The sequence below is a fragment of the Azolla caroliniana genome, unplaced genomic scaffold, assembly GCF_043228905.1.
Source record: "Azolla caroliniana isolate FFs.n. ecotype wild unplaced genomic scaffold, voAzoCaro1.0.p SCAF_8, whole genome shotgun sequence".
Lineage (NCBI taxonomy): Eukaryota > Viridiplantae > Streptophyta > Polypodiopsida > Salviniales > Salviniaceae > Azolla > Azolla caroliniana.
The window spans coordinates 14,563,819-14,572,092 of NW_028230443.1; the positions used below are offsets into that span (position 1 = coordinate 14,563,819).

At 53.3% G+C, this 8,274-nt stretch overlaps 1 pseudogene; it reads left to right on the plus strand.

Moving 5' to 3' along the window:
• The first annotated feature begins 7,417 nt into the window (after window positions 1-7,417).
• Window positions 7,418-7,911, plus strand: LOC147861060 (glycine-rich RNA-binding protein 7 pseudogene; annotated as a pseudogene).
• The last annotated feature ends 363 nt before the right edge of the window (window positions 7,912-8,274 follow it).

The window sequence follows — 8,274 nt, forward strand, 5'->3', positions numbered from 1 at the left end:
CCTAGCCGGTCGAACAGCTCCTCGGCCTCTTCGGAGTCCAACTCCCCGCGATCAGCCACGATCTTCCCGACGCACCTGTACCGGCATATCACGTCCTCAATCAGGAACCGACATACGGCCGCGGTCGTTTTGTTCTGAAGGGCCCGGCCTTCTACCTGGTTCGTCAGATCTTCCCGAGCCAGGACCAAATACCGCATCTGTCCTACTCCCATCGACATCGTCACCAGGTCTACCATCCATTTGAAGTGGATGGTCGGAGGGTACGTAGGGTGAAGCTCGTCCCGATGTCGGACTACGGAGTGCATCTGACAGCTCTCGCAAGTCGTCACGAACCGATGCACGTCCCGGTACAGTCCCGGCCACCAGTACTTCCCCTTTATCTTCTCGAACGTGGCCCATGTTCCACGGTGCCCAGCCCAGGGGCTGTCGTGGTAGGCCGTCAGCAACTCCTCCTGTTCTTCCTTCATCGCCACCACCCGGAGCGGGACGCCGTTCCTCTTCTTCGGGTGCTTCCATAAGTATCCATCCCGGAGAAAGAATCGGTAAGCTTTCTTCCGGATCCGGTTGGCCTCGTCCTTCGTCCATGACGCATCCGGCGTCATTGTCCTCAAAAATCCACCGATCTGGAGCCACTCGCCGTCGTACCTGCTCTCGTCGAAGCCGTTAAGTGCCGGAGTGCTCGTCCCATCAGTTGCCACGTACGCCGCCTCGAAGAAGTCCACGCCGACTTCTTCGTCCTCCGAAACCATGCCGCCCTCGTTATCAAACCTTGCCCTCGAAAGCATGTCGGCCATGGCGTTGTCCTTTCCGGAAATGTGCCGTATTTCCGGGTCCAGGGACTTGATGTACGCTATCCACCTGAGCATCGCCAGGTCCGGTGTCGCGCACCCGGAAACCATGCCGAGAATTGGCAGGCAATCCGTCTCGATACCCCTGAGTTCGCGTTTAACCTGGGCGTACCCTCACTGTCGCTCACTGAGGACCTTCGCGCCGAATCGGATCGGGAACCGAATGCCGTCCCCATCTTCTTGGTTGACGACCCATCCGATCCCGGTCGGACTCGTATCCACCGTTATGTATACCGGGGTACCGTTCTCGTAGACAGCCTTTCGGAGCGTCGGTGCTGCCGCAAGAGCTTCCTTCAGCTTCCGGACTGACTCCGTGTGCTCATCTCGCCACTCGAATTTTCGCCCCTTTTTCAGCAACCCGTATAGTGGCTCCGCAACGTGGGCGTAATGCGGGATCCATATGTGGTAGAACGCGCATGCCCCCAGGAACCTCCGAACTTCCGTAACCGAGCTACAGTCGGTCTTCATCGCGGAGATGGCTTCTACCTTTGCCGGAGACGGCTTCCGGCCATATGGTCCACATAGGTGTCCGACCACCAGGATTTCCGATTGCCCGAAGGCTGATTTCTCCCCGGAGAAGGTGAGCCTCGCATCCTCTAGCCTTTGTAGCACCTTCTCGCAGTCGTCGATGTGTGTCGCCACGAATCACCGGCATCCGTCCGGCCGAACTGTCTCGTCCTTCTCTTCCACCGGGCACCCCTTTATCGGGATGTCGTCTAGAAACGGCATGGTGATGTCCGGGATGCAATCCCTCAGTACCTTGTTCATTGCATTCACCATGTGGGCTACCGAGTTGGTCCCTCCTTGTGGCAGGGTACACATTCGCACCAGGCCGAGGGGAGTTCGCATCGTCGTAATGTCTCTGCTCTCCACGGCTACCTGGAACTGGTCGTACCCCGAGTACATATCACCGACCGAGTAAATCGACCTTCCGGCGAAGGCCTCTGCGAACTCGTCTATGGTCGGTCCGATTCCTGCGTTCCGAATGGTCACTCTGTTGACCGGCTGCAGGTCCTGAATGAAGCACAATGTTTCGTTTTTCTTTGGTACGGTAAACCATCGGTTCGAGTATGGGGCACTCGACGGTTCGAGAATGCCCATATCGACTTTTTGCCTCAATAGCTCCATCAACTTCGGGATGTGAGCTCTCGGTACTGGAATCGGCTTGAGATTCCACGGCACATGTGGTACCGTGAATATCACCATCGGCTCCACAATCGTCGGGTCTACGCACCTGATCTCTTCCGGCGAAAATGCGAAGGCTTTCCCGTGCCTTCCGAGCATTCTCCGAAACTGGTCTTCCTCCGCCGGCAGTAGGAACCCGCCCCCACCGATCTTGAGCTCCCGGAGCGTCCCGTCAGTGAAGGTGTGTCCTATGCAGGCCGGATCTCGTAAACTAGGGTCCGACGCAACCCCTCTGATTCAGGACTCGCTGCCCTCCGGTAAGGGTGCCGCGATGGGCCTTACCTTCCGGTCCACAGTCTTGTACTTCGTGCTAACTTGGGCCGTCCGATCCGACCCGAGCCCCCGACTGAAGTTCGTGATGACTTTGTACATCTCTTCGGAACATACCGGTATCGTCCTGTCTTCGTTAAGGTCTTCTCCGGCTACCTCCCCCAGCATTCCCAAGGTGTCATCGAAGGAGACCGCCTCCACGGCTCCGCTGATTTCCTCGTCCGGGCCGAGAACTCCGCACGCTCGAAGTCGCACTTCCGCCCTTGTCTTTTCTCGGCCGACGATGCCGATTATCATACACCCTCCGTTGTTGGAGAAGCAGAATTTCCTACTTATCGTACAGGGTTCCTTCGGTTTTGGTTCTATCGTACAATCGTGGGGTCTTTCCCGAGTGTCCGGGTTGTCTCGGCCCCACGCCTTGGCAACCCTCTCTAAAAATCCTCCCGGTTCTCGCCACCGAGGGATTCGCGGTTTCTCTCGTGGTTCGGCCGCACCGTCAGAAATTGGACCGAATGGCGCCCGTCCTGGCTTTTGACCCTTGCGTAGGCCGAACCGTTGTCTAGCACCTTGGTCTCCATCCGCGCCGCCGTGATGTATGGTTCACCTAATATGACCGGGTTCGAGGACGTCTCCTGTACGAAGAAGTGCTGGTCAATCTCGACGTCGCCAATCTTGACTCGCACATTCGGGCAGGCCCCATGCACTTCCTCGGTGGCGCGCGTCGCCGCCCGTATCTTCCACCCGTGCTTGGTGTTGATCGGCCATTTTCCCTTCTTATAGAAGTCCATGGACATCAGGTTTATTTCCGAACCGTGGTCCACCAGTGCCACCACCGGTTCCTGAACATCTCCGATCTTTACCAGGGTCTCCGTGGTCGCTCGGGCCCAGTGTGGCCTCGAATAGTGGCTCTCCGCCCACTCATCTTCCAGCGCCATGTCGTCGATGCACGTCGTCCGCACCTCCACCGGTCTTTCCGGTTCCGTCTCCGTCAACAACCTCTTTCGTTTCACCAAGTCCACAATGGAGTCGTGGAACTCCTTCTTGGCGATCCCTAGCACCTCCCGCAATGACAACTCCACTTTGCTGTCGAGGATCCGTTCTTCTAGGACCTTTCGTAGGTCCATAGTCCTTTCTATTTCTGTCCCCAGTCGGTATCCGCCCTTCCTGGGGCCCACCGGCATCGTTCCGTAGCTGCCCGAATCGGGTCTCGTACCGTTGTGAGGGCCCGACCGCTCCGGCTTTCCTCACTCGTTTGTCTTCTACCAGAGCCTCGTAGTTCCGGCAGGCGGCTTCTACGAAGCCCGTCTTCTCCTCGACCGGATCGCTCCACCCGGTTACTTCCCGGACCCGTCTCTCGGCGCGGTCCGCTTCGTCTTTCCTCAACCGTGCGCCGGCCAGGCCTTCTAGCATTGCCGACTAGAATCCGTCTTTGCTCCCCTTTCGGGCCTCGCTGCCCCCGACCCGAATGCCGGCCGACGCCGAGTAGTGGATGGCCTCCACGTGTCGGGCCGCTGCCTCTTCCATCAGTCTCTTCATTCCTCCTCGCCCGTTGTTTTGGTTTAGGGCCCTTCTGGTGTCGCCGGCGTGCACCCTGCCTTCCCACAGGTACACCACCCGGTTCCTCAACGCCTCTACGAAATCGCCGCAGTCCTTCCGAATGTGGCCGACCTCGTCGCACCACATGCACCTGTTCCCTGCTGCCGGTTCGCTGCCTTCCCTTCGAGTCTGGGCGATCTGGAGATCCTTTATCGCCCGCGTCAACTCCTCCAACGCTGCTCCTCCGGACGAGCCATTGACCATGCCGGTTGAAGCCGGACCCGTTTCGAGCCATTCCCGGGTTTCTTCCCTTCGCCCTTGCGGTGCCGGTTCAAGCCTCCTTGCTGTGACAGAGCCCGCACCGGCCGCCTCGTTGTCAGCCCATTCCCGCCGTTTGTCGAAACGGCCACAAACTCTCTTAACCGCAGCCCAGTCGGTCGTCAGCCTGTCTTCGGTTTCCAGCAAGGAGCCGACTTGATCCCGGTCCCGCTCGTCCACCGACTTGACGAGCAGTTGGACCTGGCTCGTATCCAGAATGGTTCGGTCAAGCGCCGAAAGGCGTGCAAAGCGTTCTTCGAACTCCCGGAGGAGTGCCGATGCGTTTCTTCCCTTGCCGGGGACTCCACCCATTCCATGAAGTCTCGTTTCGAAAGCCGGAGCGCGTCGTCCAACCCGTATTTTTCTAGGAGTCGGCCTTCGAACTCCTCCCAGGTACGGCTCTCCGCCCGCACCTCGAGCACCTCCGCATGGATGCTCGGCATCGCCACTCGAGGAAACCCGGCAAGACGCCTCTCTTCCGGAATGTCCCGCATCAGCATTTCTGCCCCGTAGGGTGCCAAATACTTCGTGGCATCCTTTCCGCTGAACCGGCCGATCGTACCGACGACCGCCTCAATGGCTCTGTCGAGGGCGCCGGTGCCCTCGCGTGCACTCAATATCCGATCCACGCCCGAAGCCATGGCCTCTGCAAGATCCAACCCCTTCATCTTCTACTCTTCTGCCGCCTCCTTCACGTCGGGTTCACCAAGATGTGGAGGTTTTCCTCGCGGATGCGTGGAATGAGGCGGGACCTCAGGAGTCCTGTACCGAAGAGCAAGAGAGAAAGGACAAGAGACCCACTACGTGCGAACGTAGATTCACAGCGACACGGCCCTTCGACACAAAGACGCGAGTGGGACAGCGACACAGAGAGACACGAATGTATGTATGTATTAACAAAGACAACAACAAGAGCACGGAAGCAACAAAAACACGAAGTCGGTTACAACCGAACAGGCCGGCGAACAGATGCCGATGCCTGTTCGTAAACGCACAGAAAGACAGGAGCAAGTTGGAGGTGCTGCCGGACGCACTCGGGCATTCCTGAGCGCAGCGCGAGCCTCCCGAAACCTGCACAGAAGGAAGCTATCGAGTTTGCGAACCAGAGAGAGAGAGAAGCCTTCGCACGCAAACCGACAGCACTTCGTCCTCGACTCTCCGCGATCCCTCTCCCCTCCTTGTCTCCCTCCTTTTATAGGCAAGGAAGGAGCCGTTTCCTATTAACTTCCTACCTACCGAGGATCTTCTAGGCACAACATAAGGCCCACGTGTATGAAGAGCCGGTTCCTACGCTCCGGTGCACCGATTCCGCTTGTGGACGGGTTTCTTCACGACAACGTGCACGACCTTACTCCATACGAGATCTTCGTTGGAAGAAAGCACATCCTCTCGCACCTCAAGGTGTTCGGAAGCATTGCAAATGTACGCATCCCGAACGAAAGTCGAGAGAAGCCCGACGCGAAGTCGGAAGAATGTATCCTCATAGGATACTTGTCTGTGAAAAAGGTGTACAAATGCTTCAACCCTCGACCCGAGCGGTGCGGATAACTCGTGACGTCGTTTTTGACGAATCGGCATCTTGGTATAAGCCCAATGCGACTCCATCTGACCCGATCGAGGAAGAGTTGAACGCCAATTCGGACGACGAAACTCGGCCAAGTTCTCCACCTAAGGACAATCCAAGCTCTACCGAGCTAATTGGCCCACAAGAGCCTCCATGCGATGAAAACACGTCGCGGCGAAGTCCGACATCGGACAAAGGCAAAGGTAAGATGCCTGAATACGAAGTCAAGGTCCACCCCGACGACCGTGATTCGGATGATTCGGCTCGCTCATTAGATAGTGAGTTCGGTGTACCCATCATGAGGACACCTGGAGTAAAGAAGGCGCTCACATCGACAAATGAGAAACTCCGCCGCTTATCACGAGCGAAAACCCAAGTCACTCATTACGCCTACAACGAGTATATGGCCCATCACTATGCCCTCACGATGAAGGTAGTGGCCGAACAAGAGCCCGAGGATCCAAGCCTTCGTCACATGCTTGAGGGGGAGAATAAGCCGCGAAGAGCCGTGCAAAGGGCCATGCAACAAAACCGCGGAGAGCTGCGCAATGAGGCCGCGAAGACGCGGAGAACCGCGCAACGAAGCCGCGAAGACGCGAAGAAAGCCGCGCAACACAGCCACGGAGAACCGTGCAACGAAGCCGCGAAGACGCGGAGAAAGCCGCGCAACACCGCGAAGAAAGCCGCAAGCCGCACCGATGCCGACGAAGCCGAAGGAAGCTAAACCGGACGTTGGACGCCTCACACTTGAGCTTGAGGGGGTGTGTTGAGATATCAAGCTCAACTAGTTTAATCTAGTTAGTCAACACATGTAACTTAGTAGTTACCTAGATCGAATCTAGCTATTGTGTTGACCTTAAGCCTTTAAATAGGACCTTGTACTTAAGTGGGATATTTTAGATCCTCCACTCCTTAGTACATTTAATGTAGGACTTACACATAAGTACCTATGTTCTACCCACACATGTGCACCTTTACACATGGGTTGTATATATACCTCATTGTGGGTATTTTTGTATGTTGATGACACTTTTCAATATAGTCAATCATCCCCCATTTATCTTTGTGTTCAAGTGTAACTTCCTCTCTCTCTCTCTCTCTCTCTTCCTCTCACACACTCTCACGTGCATATCATACTAATCTTCCGCTGCTTAACGTAACCATATAATTAGTCTCTAATTAACCCTAGTTAATTACCTAATTACTTAACACAATACATACAACACATGCAATACACTACATATATGTACATACATATACACATCCCATACGTACAATGCATATGTATATACAATAGATACATCATGCAATTAATACAATACAATATGTACATACATATAGACTTACAAATGTACACATATCACATACATATATATACATGCAATACAGTACATATGCATGTATATATAGAATAGACAAGTTCACATATATAGACATGCATGTACACATACACATATGTATATAGAACATACACTCACATAACACACACATGCATATGCACATGCCATACCAATAATACATACAAATTACAATACATCATATGCACATGTAAAAACATATACACACATAGCACATACATACATATGCACATGCCACACATATAATACATATAACACATGGAGTACAATACATACATATGCACATGTGTAGAGGATAACACACACACAAATACATATACATATCCACATACGTAGACATGCACATGTATAGAACATACATATACACACAATATAACACTCCTTTTAAAATGCATCTCAAAGTGATGCTAATTGTTTTTAAAAAAACGGGGGAAGATTACATAAGTGATGTGTTTTAGTAAAAAGTGGAGGGAAAAAAGGAGAGAGAGGGAGAGAGAGACTCTTCGTTTCCTCCCCTACCCCCTCCCCATATTGAAGCTTCCATGGCCTCTATGATCTCAAGTATCGTTGCTTCGTCGGAGGTCTCGCGTGGACCACCGATGATCGTAGCCTTATTGACGCCTTTCGATTCTTTGGCGAAGTTGTCAACTCCAAGGTTATCAATGACCGTGAAACGATACGATCATGAGGCTTTGGTTTTGTGACATTCTCCGATGAGCAAGCGATGACAGATGCAATTGAGTCAATGAATGGAAAAGAGCTGGATGGAAAGAACATTATTGTGAACCAAGCTCAAGCAAGATCGAGCGGGGGTGATGTAGGCTATCATTGAGGAGGTGGTTCACGATATGGAGATCATGAAGTTATGGTAGCAGGGGGAGATCAGATGGAGGAAAGGGTGGTAGTTGCAATGGCTATAATGATGCTAATGGTAGTGGAAGTGGTAGTAGCAATCGCTGTGGTGGAGGTAATAATAGGTATTGAAGCGGTGGCTCGTATTCACAAAATTGGAGGAAGTAAACAAAATACACACTTTATAGACTTTTGTTTGTAAATTGAGTATTGACTTCCTTTTTGCTTTAGTTACTCGAGACGTTTTGTTTCACTCTAACACTTGTGCTATGGTGATGGGAAAAAAGTTGATATGCTCTAAAGAGATGATTCCATAAAGACAGAGAAAGAGAGAGACAGGGAG